Source organism: Geotrypetes seraphini, chromosome 6 (genome assembly GCF_902459505.1).
Source record: "Geotrypetes seraphini chromosome 6, aGeoSer1.1, whole genome shotgun sequence".
In the NCBI taxonomy this organism is placed as follows: domain Eukaryota; kingdom Metazoa; phylum Chordata; class Amphibia; order Gymnophiona; family Dermophiidae; genus Geotrypetes; species Geotrypetes seraphini.
The window spans coordinates 173944484-173959315 of record NC_047089.1 but is presented as its reverse complement, the minus strand read 5'-3'; positions in this window follow the sequence as shown (position 1 = coordinate 173959315).

Here is a 14832-nt window from a genome sequence, read left to right as displayed (position 1 = left end):
AGCTTGAACTTGCATCACTAGAAAATCTAAAAGAGAACTAATGAGTTGCAAAAATATGCTAAAGAGTTCATTCATTGCTTATTAAAGTAATGAAAAATAACATATGTTAAAATACACAAAATGTAACACACAACTATTAATGCAAAACACTTAACAACATATCAGAGAGGTGTACTTATCTTGTTCTATTCAATGTCTGCATTAACTTACACTGTAATATGCACGTCTTAACATGTTCCCCTTCTAATAGCAACTGAAGTGTGTCCAACTTTGCATTAAGTTTGTACTTTTGTCCCTAATGTTGCAGCCAAAATAGAGCAAAAATGTCCTAAAGGTCTCCACGGTACTTCTCGAAAGGGTCCAGAAAAGAGCAACTAAAAATGGTTAAGGGGCTGGAAGAGTTGCCGTACAGTGAGATTAGAAAAACTGGGCCTCTTCTCCCTTGAAAAGAGGAGACTGAGAGGGGACATGATCGAAACATTCGAGATACTGAAGGGAATAGACTTGGTACATTTTAAACATGCTTACTGTGTGGTACTCTCTTGGTATAATATGCTATGGGACTGATGAGTTTTCTATTTGTTATCATGTGGCATTTGGATTTTTTATTTTTAGGTACTGTATATTTTTGTGAACTGAAGATGTGGATTATAATTGTAAAAAATAAACGTTATTGGGAAGGATAAAAACATTCCTCCCCCCACCCCTTTTTATCAAGCTGCACTGGAGGTTTCTAGCATGGGCCGGCGAGGTAAGTGCTCCACTGGCTCACGCTTAAAACCTCTAGCGCAACTTGACAAAAGGGGCCCATACTACTAGCAAAAGAAGGAGGAAATGAAGAAAAAAAGAGTTAGAGCCTTTAAATCAAACACCCACACAATACAGCTGAAGCCATTAACAGAATGCAAAGTATCAGGCTAGGAAATTAATTAGCTATGCGATCTGACATTAAAAGTACATATGGATTATTTATGCTAAACAGTATTGTAAACATTCAGTAGGAATTGAATTCTTTGCCTCAGAGAAAGCAATATGATTATTAGAAAAGGCAAGAAAAGTATTTCACATACTGGAAAGACAGAATCACTTAGTGAAAAAGCGCTTTTAATTAGGTCACACAGCCCAGTGCCCACACAAAATAGCTAGTGATGGCAAAGATAAGATGATTACCGGAGTTCTTTGTCTGAAAAAGTTATACAAGAAGTCAATGAGAACAAAACATAAGAGCAAGCAATAAATACTTGCTTCAGGCTTCCTGCGGAATGAATATCTGTTACGTATATTGCAAAACGCAAGGCCCACTAGGGATGGGCAGCCAAAAGTGTTTGTGTTGTATTGTTTCCCATGTTTCTATTCATTTTCGTTTGGTTATAAGGGGCCACTGAAAAGTTCTCAGCCCAACCAAGAAGAGAATGATGTGGAGCCATGCACTTTTCTTGACTCTTTTTGTTTCATTCCATATCATTGAAGTGAAAAATGTGGAATAACATAAGTTTCATGGCTCCACATCATTCTCTTCTTGGTTGGGCTGAGAACTTTTGAGCAGCCCCTTATATTGTGATGTCATAATGCCTCATTCCATCAGTGCCTAAGAGCCAACTTCATCGGTGATGCCAATGGCTTGGTTTCCCTAAACTTATGCCCATTTACTAGGACATCTCTCAATTCTCGAAGTACTCTGGGGTGCAGATTATCCGGGCCCATAGCTTTGTTCACTTTTAGTTTTGATAGCTTATGGTAAATGTCGCTCGCGGTAAATTCCACGTCCCGAAATGGGTCCGATCTGTCTGTTCCACTTTTGTGTTGGTCTCTTAAATTATTTTCCAGGTTGGCCTTTTCATTTCTTCTCTCTCCTCTTGTCTCCTTTTCTTGTAACATAGTAACATAGTAGATGACGGCAGATAAAGACTCGAATGGTCCATCCAGTCTGCCCAACCTGATTCAATTTAAATTTTTTTTTTTTTTTTTTCTTCTTAGCTATTTCTGGGCAAGACTCCAAAGCTTTACCCGGTACTGTGCTTAGGTTCCAACTGCCAAAATCTCTGTTAAGACTTACTCCAGCCCATCTACACCCTCCCAGCCATTGAAGCCCTCCCCTGCCCATCCTCCACCAAACGGCCATACACAGACACAGACCGTGCAAGTCTGCCCAGTAACTGGCCTAGTTCAATATTTAATATTATTTTCTGATTCTAAATCTTCTGTGTTCATCCCACGCTTCTTTGAACTCAGTCACAGTTTTACTCTCCACCACCTCTCTCGGGAGCGCATTCCAGGCATCCACTACCCTCTCCGTAAAGTAGAATTTCCTAACATTGCCCCTGAATCTACCACCCCTCAACCTCAAATTATGTCCTCTGGTTTTACCATTTTCCTTTCTCTGGAAAAGATTTTGTTCTACGTTAATACCCTTCAGGTATTTGAACGTCTGAATCATATTTTCCCTTTCTCTCCTTTCCTCTAGGCAGGGTATACATATTCAGGGCTTCCAGTCTCTCCTCATACGTCTTCTGGCGCAAGCCTCCTATCATTTTCGTCGCCCTCCTCTGGACCGCCTCAAGTCTTCCTATGTCTTTCACCAGATACGGTCTCCAAAACTGAACACAGTACTCCAAGTGGGGCCTCACCAATGACCTGTACAGGAGCAACACCTTCTTCCTTCTACTGACTATGCCTCTCTTTATACAGCCCAGCATTCTTCTGGCAGCAGCCACTGCCTTGTCACACTGTTTTTTCGCCTTTAGGTCTTCGGACACTATCACCCCAAGGTCCCTCTCCCCGTCCGTGCATATCAGCTTCTCTCCTCCCAGCATATATGGTTCCTTCCTATTATTAATCCCCAAATGCATTACTCTGCATTTCTTTGCATTGAATTTTAGTTGCCAGGCATTAGACCATTCCTCTAACTTTTGCAGATCCTTTTTCATATTTTCTACTCCCTCTTCGGTGTCTACTCTGTTACAAATCTTGGTATCATCTGCAAAAAGGCACACTTTTCCTTCTAACCCTTCAGCAATGTCACTTACATACATATTGAACAGGATTGGTCCCAGCACCGAACCCTGAGGGACTCCACTAGTCACCTTTCCTTCCTTCGAGCAACTTCCATTAACCACCACCCTCTGGCGTCTGTCCGACAGCCAGTTTCTGACCCAGTTCACCACTTTGGGTCCTAACTTCAGCCCTTCAAGTTTGTTCAACAGCCTCCTATGAGGAACTGTATCAAAGGCTTTGCTGAAATCCAAGTTAATTACATCTAGCATATGTCCTCGATCCAGCTCTCTGGTCACCCAATCAAAAAATTCAATCAGGTTCGTTTGGCACGATTTACCTTTTGTAAAGCCATGTTGCCTCAGATCCTGTAACCCATTAGATTCAAGGAAGTACACTATCCTTTCTTTCAGCAACACTTCCATTATTTTTCCAACAACTGAAGTGAGGCTTACCGGCCTGTAGTTTCCTGCTTCATCCCTGTGACCACTTTTATGAATAGGGACCACATCCGCTCTCCTCCAATCCCCAGGAATCACTCCCGTCTCCAGAGATTTGTTGAACAAGTCTTTAATAGGACTCGCCAGAACCTCTCTGAGCTCCCTTAGTATCCTGGGATGGATCCCGTCTGGTCCCATCGCTTTGTCCACCTTCAGTTTTTCAAGTTGCTCATAAACACCCTCCTCCGTGAACGGCGCAGAATCTACTCCATTTTCTCGTGTAACTTTGCCAGACAATCTCGGTCCTTCTCCAGGATTTTCTTCTGTGAACACAGAAGTATTTGTTTAGCACATTTGCTTTCTCCTCATCACTCTCCACATATTTGTTCACAGCATCTTTTAGCCTAGCAATTCCATTTTTTATCTTCCTCCTTTCACTAATATATCTGAAAAAAATTTTATCTCCCTTTTTTACATTTTTAGCCATTTGTTCTTCCGCCTGTGCCTTCGCCAAACGTATCTCTCTCTTGGCTTCTTTCAGTTTCACCCTGTAGTCCTTTCTGCTCTCCTCTTCTTAGGTTTTTTTATATTTCATGAACGCCAACTCTTTCGCCTTTATTTTCTCAGCCACTAGGTTGGAGAACCATATCGGCTTCCTTTTTCTCTTGTTTTTATTGATTTTCTTCACATAAAGGTCCGTAGCCATTTTTATCGCTCCTTTCAGCTTAGACCACTGTCTTTCCACTTCTCTTATGTCCTCCCATCCTAACAACTCTTTCTTCAGGTACTTTCCCATTGCATTAAAGTCCGTACGTTTGAAATCTAGGACTTTAAGTATCGTGCGGCCGCTCTCCACTTTAGCCGTTATATCAAACCAAACCGTTTGATGATCGCTACTACCCAGGTGAGCACCCACTCGAACATTAGAGATACTCTCTCCATTTGTGAGGACCATATCCAATATCGCTTTTTCCCTTGTGGGTTCCGTCACCATTTGTCTGAGCAGAGCCTCTTGAAAGGCATCCACAATCTCCCTACTTCTTTCCGATTCCGCAGATGGAACATTCCAGTCCGCATCCGGCAGTTTGAAATCTCCCAACAGCAGAACCTCCTCTTTCCTTTCAAACTTTTGGATATCCACAATCAGGTCCTTATCAATTTGCTGCGATTGAGTCGGAGGTCTGTAGACTACACCCACGTAGATAGAAGTTCCATCTTCTCTTTTCAGAGCAATCCATATCGCTTCTTCCTCTCCCCAGGTCCCTTGCATTTCGGTCGCTTGGATATTGATCTTTACATAGAGAGCTACTCCTCGACCTTTATGACCATCTCTGTCCTTCCTAAAAAGATTATATCCCGGTATGTTTGCATCCCATACATGTGATTCACTGAACCATGTCTCTGTGATAGCAACAATATCTAGATCTGCCTCTAATATCAGGGCTTGCAGATCATGAACTTTGTTGCTTAGACTGCGAGCATTTGTGGTCATCGCTTTCCATCTATTTTTCAGCGATAATCTCCTTTTTCGTATGGATTTTTTGTGTCGTTTCACTTTCCGTTGCAATACTAAGAAATGAGTTGCTGATATTGCTTATGTTGCAGCCTTTACTACTATCACATCTTTTCTTTTGCTGGGGGTGGTCTCTATAATTGTCCTTCGTACATACACCACCCCCACCTTCTAGTTTAAATGCCTAGAAAAATATTGTCTAAATTTCTCTGCAAGGTTTCTTTTTCCTGCTGTAGTAATATGTAGCCCATCAGTGCAATATAGCTTCTTGTCCTTCCATGTATTTCCCTATCCTCCTATGTACCTGAAGCCTTCTTGATGACACCAGGCTCTGAGCCATCTATTAAAGTCCTCTGTGTTTTTCACTCTTTGCTCTCCCTTTCCATATGCAGGCAGTATTTCAGAAAAAGCTAAAGTCTTTACAAAAGGTTTCACACCCTCACCAAGCTCCCAAAAAGCTTTCTGTGCTGCAAGTGTGGAGTTGTTGGCCAGGTCATTTGTTCCCAGAAGGATAACAACATCAGTGTTAAAATCCTTAGTTTCTTCCTTAATTATAGTAAGTATTTGCCTGGAGCTCCTGGTAGCTGAGGATCCTGGAAGACATTTCACTATTTTGGTCTCCTCGCCCTGTGTTCCAAGGTTAATGCCTCTGATGATGGAATCCCCCAACAGTAATAGTTTTCTGTTTTTGGCTTTTTTATTTGTACTTAGGGTGCGCTTGTTCTCTTGAGTTACCTTCAATGGTTCCAGTCCCACCTCCCTTCTGTTTTCCTGAGTATCGCAGTGCACTAGTGGAGCGAAGGAATTCTGTAGAGGTAATATTAGTGAAGGTGGATGTTTCTGTGTTACATGTCGCAGTCTTCCTGAGCCTACTGTGACCCATTTATTCCTGGGCTGTTTTATTCTTTGAGGTAGAGGTGGTAAGTTGGTATGATTTTGTGGAGTGATGGAAGCCGCTTTAATTGTATTCAATTCCTGTTTAAGTTTGCAGAGCTCCTCCTTAATACTGGCAAGTTGAAGACAGATGTCTATATCTGTCTACCACTGTTTTCTTTTACATTTCTTTTCTCTGCATTTTTATCCATCCATTTGATTTTATCCTAATTCTCTCTCACTCTCTCTTTTACCCTCTATGTAGATGAGAGGTGAAAAGGAGGAGACTACTGGCTTTTCTCATCTTCCTCTCATCCCTGTTCCATTATACCTATTGCCCCCTCTCCTTTCCCAATCTCCTGGTTCCTGTCCCATCTTTCACCCACACCCTAGTCCTCCATTCCTATCCTCTGACCTCATTCTAACAGTCCTCACCTACCCTCCACTACCTCTCATGCCCTCACGAGCCTCAGCCTCATCCCCTTCTTTCTTATTACCCTCTACCCCATCTCCCATCTTTTAACCACATTTCTACCCTCACTCACCTCCTTTAGAGATCTGTCCCCTTCCTCTTCAGTTCCCCCATAACTTTTCAATACTTCATTCTCTCTACAGTCTTCCAGGTTATCTATATTATGTCTCAGTCTTTCCACACACTTTATCACTTTATCTTACTCTCCCCCCCACTCCATTTTACTCATTCTCCCAACCCAACAAAACACAACCATTCATACCTACCAATTGCCATATCTTTACTACCCCTTCAAAATGCCCTCTCTACCTTTCTAATCTTCTGCTCTATTCCCCCACCCCCTGGTTCCCATCCATCTTCTGCTCTTTCCAGGGTATCTGGTCTATTTGACTTTCTTATCTCTCCATGCCCATCCTCATTCCCTCTATGCCTATATGTGTATGTGTCCTTGTTCCTATCCTCTCCCTAATGTTCAGCACCTTAACCTCTTTGTCCCCTATTCTTCCCATGTGAAGAGCATCACCCCTCTGTGTCCATATGCTTCCTCATGTATGGCTCCTTCCCCTCTCTTCTCTTTCTCTTCCATCCTTATTTCAGGACTAGCATCTGTCCTTTTTTCTTCCCTACCCCATCTCTTTATCTGCCATCATGTTTCTATGTCACAATTACACCTTATATAGTTATAATACACCAAACAGAATGTGCTTGACCCCTGAGCAGGTGGCATTCCTGCTGAAACACATGCTGGTGTCAGATCTTTTTTTAAGTTCATTTTATTAATAAATTAAGTTGGTTCTTTATCGTTACAAAGTTTTTCATCCCTGCATTCTGGAAATTCTTTGGGTCCACCCCTACTTTTTTTATGGTATTTGATTTTGTAGGGCCCCTTTTCCTTTTTTTTGGTTTATTTAGGTAATATATAGAAATAAAACAAATAAACAGAGGAAATGTAATATCTTTTTTTATTGGACTAACTCTGGAATTCGTTGCCAGAGAATATGATTAAATCAGTTAGCTTGCAGAGTTTAAAAAAGGTTTGGATAACTTCCTAAAAGAGAAATCCATATTACGATGGCTTAGAAAAATCCACTGCTTATTCCTATGATAAGCAGCATAGAATCTGTTTTGCTACTTGTGATCTAGCTACATACTTGGGTCCTGGGTTGGCCACTGTTGGAAACAGGATACTGGGCTTGATGGACCTTCGGTCTGTCCCAGTATGGCAATTCTTGTGCTCTTAAGTTCTTATGCAGTGGCGTAGTGAGGGGGCGGTCCACCCTGGGCGCCATGTTGGTGGGGGCGCTGGCACCCCTCCTCCTCTCTGCCCCCTGCCTCTTCCCATTCCTCCCCTCCACACGCATACCCCCTTCCCTTCCCCATACCTCTAGTTGAAGTTGTTGTTCGCGCAGGTCAACAACATGCTCACCATGATCCTGTCGACTCTCCCACTGACGTCATTTCCAGGTTCCGCACATAGGAAGTGATTTCAGAGGCAGAGCCGATGGGGTCACGTCCGAGGAGCACATTGTTGACCACCACGAGCAACAATTTCAACTAAAGGGAAGGGGGTGCACACACGGCAGGCAAGATCAAGGAAGGAGCAGGAGGCGCAGGCGGAAGGCGGGATCGGGCAAGGAGGGGGCGGAGATGAGGATGGGGAGGGTCACCACCGCCCCGGGCGCCTCTCACACTCGCTACATCACTGTTTTTATGTAACTCTTCTTCAGATCAGAATTTTTAAGTTTTTAGTTATATTTAGTTTTATTTAGTTGGTTTCTACTTTAAGTTGTTCCTTTCATCTACCTTATTCATAGTTTTACAGGGTTCTATACTTTTTTCTTTTAATTTTCACTCAGGCGAATCAGACAACATCTTGGATAGGAGGAGTTTGACAGTTATAGAATCACAGCATAACTGTCTACTAACCTAAAGGCCTGGAATGGTTAATTTTTAGCAGAAGCCCTTCCTACCTGCGTGTGGTGACTGGAGATTGCTGCGGAGAGATCGTTGCTGGAGGCAGGACCAGTGGAGGCATGGTTGATCGCTGCTGGTTGTTGCATAGGATGGGGCAGTGTCTGCTCTCTCATTGGGGAGGGGCTGGAGGTGTCTCTGGATCCATGGAGTGAGGCTGTGCCATGGACTCCTCCTCCCAGTTGTCCACCGATGGAGGCAGAGTGCTGTATTCTTCAGGAGCTGCCCATGAGCATCCGCCGCCCACCGAGAGCTGGATTGTTCTATCTCTGTGCATCTTCTGCCTGGAAGCGATGAGTCAGGGCTGCAGCTGCTGGAAAGCCCGAGCTGATATCTGTCCCATCTGGACTTTTGCCATTGGGATTATTTAAAATATGCTGAGGCAACAGAGCTGCTTCAGGAAATTGGACTTCTGTCAGACTTATCTGATTTTTTTTCCCCAGTTTATGAATTATTTTAAATTTTATTCCATTGTTTTTACCCCTATATTGTTTAACGGTTCTTCCCTTCTATTGCTTTTAACATATTACTTTAATTCATTTAGATATCATTTACATAGATGGTGCTCCTATCTGTAAAGTTAGGAATTTCTATGAAATATTCTATATTCTTCTCTTCTCTCCATTCCTTCCTGCCCTCCATAGTCCTCCCTATCCTCTTCTAACCCCTTCCTCTGTAATGTCGCCTAGAGATTGTATAGGTATGTGCGATGCGCAAATGGAAGAAATGAAATAAAATAAAATAAATACATTTCTAATCTGAAGAAGGATTATCTTCAAAAGCTCATCATAAAATGAATTGAGTTAGTCAAATAAAGAAGGTATTACCTTATTTACTCTGTTTTTTTGTTTATTTCTATTTTTAGCTTGGAAAGTGGACTAACATGGCCGCCACACCATTTCACTGGTTTATTTAGTAATGCCTGAAATATTATTTCCTGTGAAGTCCTGGTTACATAACAATACACAAATTTAACAGTTTGATATTGAGGAAAACATAGTCATGAATATTTGAAGACTATTCTGAAGCTCTATGAACCAGTTTGTCCCCTGAGGTCAACAGGAACCCAGCTGTTGGTACAGCCTTCTTTAGTGAAGATTCAATATGCTGACACTTGTGATTGTGTTTTTCTCTAGCTGGCCTGGGCTTATCAAACAAGCTCCTAGGAAGTATTCAGATGTTAACATCTGTTACTGAATTTAAGAGAAGGTTGAAAACCATTTGTTTGTTCAAGATTTAATGGAATAAGAGGTCTTGAAGTAGTTCTATGATGCTGTTATATCAAGATCTGTAAAAGGATATACCATTCTGTATTTATTTTTAGAACTAGGTTTGATATATGATTTGTAATATGTTTTATTTTGTTTATGTTTTATGTATTTTACTTTGTATGTTATCTTATTCCTTGCCTAGCTAAAAACCTCTTCCACGCTTTTGTTGATGAGCAATTACAAAGGTAATTTTTTACCTGTCCATGAATCTTGTGAAATTAAGAACTTTGGCAAAAATTGCTACATATGTACTGAGATCCAGTCAGACACTACTCAAGTATCTCTTTACCCTCACTTGGCACCTACTAGTCCATGGCAAAAGGTGAAAATCAACATCTCAATTCAAGGACTGCAAAGACATTGCCTTAAAAGTCATTTTGATGGAGCCTTCAGTCCATAACCCTACTCTCCACTGCCCTAACCAGCAGATTAACCATTCCCCCTAACTGTATCCATGGCTTCCTGTTTGTTTGTCTGTCTTGTCTTTTTAAATTGTAAGCTCCTTTGAGCAAGGACTGTCTCCTTCGTGACTCTGTACAGTGCTGTATACATCTGGTAACACTATAGAAATAATTAATAGTAGTAATATCATACCATACCATACATTTTCTTCTATACCACAATTTTCCATTAGGATTCACTGCGGTTTACAACAGATTTAAGATCAGTACATGTATATTGGATATTGAATTGGGGTAATCAAAGGGTTACAACATGATTTAGGGACTGGACATAAGGAAAGAGCAGGGGGGTAGGCTCCTGGGATTTTGCGATAGGTCCAAGGAGAAAAGATGGGTCTTAAGATTCTTTCTGAAGGTTTTGTACTGGCATTGTTGTCAAAGGTGAAGGGGAAGACCATTCCATGTCATAGGTCCCTGGTATGCAAGTGTTGAGTTGTGCAGCTTCTTCCTATATACGCCTGAATAGGGCGGGGGAGGGGGGAGTTTGTACTGTTGGAGTGTTCTTGCCTTTTTGAAGGCATGTTTGACTCTGATGTCTGCATCAAGTCCTGTGGAGATCTCCATGAGGATGGCTTTGTGTACCATGCAAGCTGTCTTGTACTGTATTCTTCTCTTCACAGGGAGCCAGTGTAACTCCTTCAGGAATGGAGAGATGCTTTCATATTTGCCCTTTTGGAAAATCAGTCTTACTGCTGTGTTCTAGAGCAGTTGTAATCTTTTGTAATCATATTCTGCAATGCCTGCATATAAGGAGTTGCAGCATTCTAGGAAGGGGAAGAGGACCGCCTGAGTGGTTGTTCTGAAGTTGGATTAGCTCAATAGTGGTCTGATTGCTCTCAGCTACCTGAGCCTGAAGAAAAATTTCCTGACTAAGGAGTTTATGTGGTCTGTGCAGGTGAGATCTGAGTTGAGGATCACATCTAGGACCTTTGAGGACTGTTCCAGTTTGAGCATTTTGCCAGTCATCAATAACAGGTCTGTGTAAGGTAAGGTGTTATAATTTCCGAACCATCTCCTTTCAAATGTGTTTGTGTTTGATTATGGCAGAATACTGTTGAATTAGGGAATGAAGAGAAAACACAGAAAAATTGCAAAAAAACCTCACTCCATTAATGAAAAACGCTTACACGCCGCAAAACAATGTTAACCCGCAAAAGAAAAAGCCTCAGACAATCGGAGAGGTGAACCCACACTCTAACACCCAAGCACCATAGGCAAAAAAACCTTTTGCTTCTGGTTAACTGTAGCAGGTAAGGACTTTACAGAAAAGTAGCCAGCAAGAAATATCAATTTGGAAAACCACTAATTGCTGTGAAGCATACTGAAAAAACAGAAAGCAGAAAACATCCAAGTCATAAGCTCACCCTAACCATGCCTCTAGCATGCCCCCCTTGAGATTTAGATGAACTGTGGATGAATAGCATAGATATCCATCTAGAATAGAAGTTTCAAGAATAGCGAATTGGAAGGGCTTGGTGAGAAAGATGTCTATCGGCCCCTTTTTGGGATTTTTTTTCTCTTTAGAAAATGAGCCCCATAATGTCCTCTCTCAGATATTCTCAGTTGAGATGCAAAAAATACCATCCAAACAAAGCACATTTTACAGAAAGCCTCTGAAGCCCAAGTTGATCTATTCCTGTGCCTACTGGATTAGGGAAATACACCATCTGAGGCATTAGGCCAATCTATAGCTTAAATCATGTTTGGCAATGGATCAGGATTATTCTGTCTATGAATGCTCTTCTTGAGATACCATCATCACTGATGATTCATCATCTCCTAGAGGCAGCTAAGGATAAATATACCTATTATAAGAGGAGGGCTAGTGAAAGGCCAGTCCCAAAAGAAGGCTATCTGGGTCAAAATTGGTAAGAACAATGACAGGAAGGCAAAGGTTACCAAACAACTTTCACATTACTTGATCTTGGTCTAGACTGAGGATGGGTCAGTGTGGAGACCAACATTTAGGGCTCCTTTTACGAAGCCGTGGTAGCAGCTTTAACGTGCTTGACTTTTAAACGTGCGTGACTTTTAACCCCTGCGCTAGCCAAAAAACTACCGCCTGCTCAAGAGGAGGCGGTAGCGGCTAGCGTGGCTGGCAGTTTAGCGCACGCTATTACCCGTGTTAAACCGCTACCGCGGCTTTGTAAAAGGAGCCCTTAGACATACTTGATTGAGTAATGCATTCCCAATTCCAGTGAAAGACCAGGACTATGCTACCAAGATAGAAGCTCTTTCAATTACTACTGAACAACAACTGCTTAGCCCTACAAAACACTACACTATAAAACACTGCAAAAAAAAAAAAATACCCCAGCCAAAAGCACAAGACATCCAAAGACGTCACATTTTTCAATACCTAATCTGCGGTCAGTCATCAAATCATTGCTTATTGTGATACCCACCAGGACATGTATTGGCCAAGCCATAAAAAGACAGGCCCGATATATGGAAAATTGCTAGTTAGAGAGAGAAAGATGAGGGTTATGCTAGAGCTGTTATATACATCTAATGATCTCATAAGGAACTGGAGGGTGTATCTAGGTAGAATAAATCATTTCCTGATGTTACTGTGCTAGAAAGTAAAGGTTTGAGACCATTTAGCTATACTGGGAATGTTTCAATATTTTAGAAACGTGTATGCTTTTGAAAATTGAGGAGCCAACACAGCTAAAAACAACCATCCAAATAAAGATATTTGGAAAATTTATATCAACATTTTTTAATTATTTATTTTCAAGCCAGATATTTCAAACATATCTGAATAAACTAGTAGTACACATAAATACAGCTGAATAAAGATATCCAGATAGCTTTGCCTAAAAATTTTAGGCCTGCTATTTCTATAAACAAACTTTGCTGTCATTCTGAACCTTCCACACCTAAGGGCTCCTTTTACTAAGCTGCGATAGTGTTTTTACCGTGCGCTGAATTGTTGCGCACACTAAACCCACGCTACGTGGCTAGAACTAATGCCCGCTCAATACTGGCATTAGTATCTAGCGCACGCGGTAATTCAGCAAGCGCTAAAATCACTATCGTAGCTTATAAAAGGAGCCCTAAATGTCTTTTTTAAGATATGTAAAACTTTGCAAAAGTTTTTCAGTAATTTCAAAATTTGGCTTCATTCCATCATACTGATAACTTTTGATTTGAAATGTGTTGTCTTAATTAAATTTTGAAGAATGCCACATTTCAGAAGATATTTATTCAAATGAGATAATTAATTTGTGAAGGCACCTTTACTAATAAATGCATTTTTCATAGCAACCATTAATTATTCTCAAGACAACCATCTTTCCCCCTGTAAATTAGGATGTTTCTTTCCTAATTAGCTGGAATTGCCAGCAAGTGATTATTATCACTGATCTAAGAAACAACTACCAGCTTGAATTTCAGCCTCTGTGGCTAAGACTTTAAAAAGGTAATTTTATAACTAAGCACATGCATAAATAGTACTTGTGTACTTTCTCCTGTGCAGAAACTGATGAATTTTAAAAATAACAAAAGACTTTGCACTAGCAAGGCAAGATTAACCCTCCTCTATGCCTTAGGGAAGCAAAAGCACTGGGCCCCTAATCCTAATATGAATACGTTTTAAATCTCCCACAAATGGGGGGTCCCATATTCTTACTGCAGATGAAAACTGAAAGAGAAGGAAGCACTTCTTGCCGACTCTTCCTGCTAACTGGAGGGCAATGCTGAGGGAGTGGGGAGAGCAAAATAGACTTCTGCAAGCAACAGTGGCTTTGATATATGCACACACACCCATAGGCACAAGCCCAGTTTGCCTGTGTTTAAATTATGCTGTGTAAACATAAGAACATCAGAACTACCATCTCCGGATCAGACCTTAGGTCCATCAAGTCCGGTGATCTGCTTATGCGGAGGCCCATCCAGGTGTAACCTGGCGAAAACTTAGTCACCCGAATCCTTCTATGCATCTTTCGAGGAGATGTGCATCTAACTTTCCCTTAAATCCTAGAACGGTGGGTTCCGCAACAATCTCCACCGGGAGAGCGTTCCAGGTGTCCACCACTCGCTGTGTGAAGTAGAACTTCTTGGCATTTGTCCTGGGCTTGTCCCCCCTCAGCTTCAGTCCATGACCTCTTGTCCTAGTCACATTTGACATCGTAAATAACTTTTTATTCTGCTCTATCTTATTGATTCCTTTTATTATTTTAAAAGTCTCAATCAGATCCCCTCGCAGTCTCCTCTTCTCAAGGGAGAACAGTCCCAGTTTTCTAAGTCGTTCTTTGTAGTTCAAGTTCTCCACACCTTTTACCAGCTTCGTTGCTCGCCTCTGCACCCTCCAGCAGTTTTACATCCTTCTTTAGATAGGAGACCAGTGTTGGACACAGTATTCCAAGTGTGGTCTAACCATTGCTCTATAAAGCGGCATTATGACCCTCTCCGATCTACTCGTGATTCCCTTCTTTATCATGCCCAACATTCTATTTGCTTTCTCTGCCGCCGCCGCACATTGTGCTGACGGTTTCAGGGTCTTATCTATCAGGTCCTTTTGTTGTTCGCTTTTACCCAGGGTTTCACCTGACGTGCTATAGTGCTCCTTGTTCTTTCTGCCCAAATGCATTACCTTGCATTTTTCCACATTAAACTTCATCTGCCATTTCTCTGCCCATCTCTCTGTAGTTCTTCGCTGTCCTTTTGTGATCTGATTGCCCGACATAACTTCGTGTCATCTGCAAACTTGATGATCTCACTGGACGCTCCTTCTTCTAGGTCATTGATGAAAATATTAAATAAGATGGGCCCAAGAACCGAGCCCTGTGGCACACTGCTAGTCACTTTCTCCCAGTCTGAGAGCTTCCCATTTATA